Source organism: Triticum aestivum, chromosome 5D (assembly GCF_018294505.1).
Source record: "Triticum aestivum cultivar Chinese Spring chromosome 5D, IWGSC CS RefSeq v2.1, whole genome shotgun sequence".
In the NCBI taxonomy this organism is placed as follows: domain Eukaryota; kingdom Viridiplantae; phylum Streptophyta; class Magnoliopsida; order Poales; family Poaceae; genus Triticum; species Triticum aestivum.
The window spans coordinates 119,236,926-119,238,592 of NC_057808.1; positions in this window are offsets into that span (position 1 = coordinate 119,236,926).

A 1,667-nucleotide genomic window follows, 5' to 3' on the forward strand; every position below is an offset into this window, starting at 1 on the left:
AAACGGATTCGCAGCTAAGCCCCGAGTGAGAGGCTTGCTCACCACTCGGTAGGATTTTTTAAACTTAGGCGAAACGGATTCACAGCTAAGCCCCCGAGTGAGAGGTTTGCTTTCCACTCGGTAGGATTTTTTAAACTTAGGCGAGTACTGGACTGTAGCTAACCCCTGAGTGTGAGGCTTGCTCACCACTCAGTAGGATTTTTTAAACTTAGGCGAAACAGATTCGCAGCTAAGCCCCCGAGTGAGAGGCTTGCTCACCACTCGGTAGGATTTTTTGAACTTAGGCGAAACGGATTCGCAGCTAAGCCCCCGAGTGAGAGGCTTGCTCTCCACTCGGTAGGATTTTTTAAACTTAGGCGAAACGAATTCGCAGCTAAGCCCCCGAGTGAGAGGCTTGCTCTCCACTCGGCTGGATTTTCTTTTTTTGGAACTTAGGCGAAGCGGATTCGCAGCTAAGGCACCCACTGGGGGATTTAGAACACATAAAAAAGAAACAACAATCATTTAGGAGACTAGAAAACTGTGTCTTTTGATAATCAAACTAGGAGGTATTTCTTATTACATCTCAACAGTCTGAATGCTTAAGTATAAAAGGGGCGGAGCAGCTCCACATTCCAAGCGCGTGGCTCGTCTTTATTGTGCTCGACATTGTAGAGGCGATACGTTTCATTGTGGAGCACTTTGGTGATGATGAAGGGACCCTCCCAAGCAGGAGCAAGCTTGTGTGGTCACTGCTGATCCACTCGAAGAACCAAGTCCCCCTCTTGAAATGCTCGACCTCTTACGTTCCTGGCGTGGAATCGACGCAAGTTTTGCTGATAAATGGTCGACCGGATCAAAGCCATCTCTCTTTCCTCTTCCAGGAGATCGACCGCATCTTGCCGAGCCTGTTCTGCTTCATCTTCCGAGAAAAGTTTGACTCGGGGTGCATTGTGAAGCAAGTCACTCGGAAGCACAGCTTCAGCTCCATTGACCAAGAAGAATGGAGTTCGACTAGTCGACCGATTAGGAGTTGTCCTCAATCCCCAAAGTACTGATGGAAGTTCATCGACCCAAGCGCCTGCTGCATGCTTGAGGTCACGCATCAATCGGGGTTTCAGTCCTTTGAGAATCAATCCGTTTGCTCTTTCAGCTTGTCCATTCGACTGGGGATGGGCGACTGAAGCATAGTCGACCCAAGTGCCTTGGGAAGTGTCGGGGTAAATGGCCACGGGTAGCCTAACCGACTCCCCCTGGCTCTTCGAAAAATTATCAGGCCAATCGAGCCTTCAAGCATCCAGAGCACGGGGCCGCCTTCCTCTGGCCAGCTATCCCCAAGGCTAACTACCAGAAGGCGACCCGGCCTAAAAAACCTTCCCGAAGAAAGCTACGAGATGGCCGACTCCCAGTAGCCGGCCATGAAGAAGGCCGACTCCCAGAAGCCGGCCAAGACTGCACCCACCAGGGCTGCACCCACATAACGGTGATAAGACGGGGCGTGGCCGCAGTACAGCCTACCACCCCCGAATCCCGGAACATGCATGGCCACAGGGCGCCGTACGGGTCAGCCATCCCCCGTCCGGCGCGGCACTGTAGCCATGTTGACCACGACGTCACCCACGACAGGCGCCAGTACAGCCCGCGGGCGGCGGGCCCCTTCAGCCAGAGGGACGCTCGAAGGCGGCCCG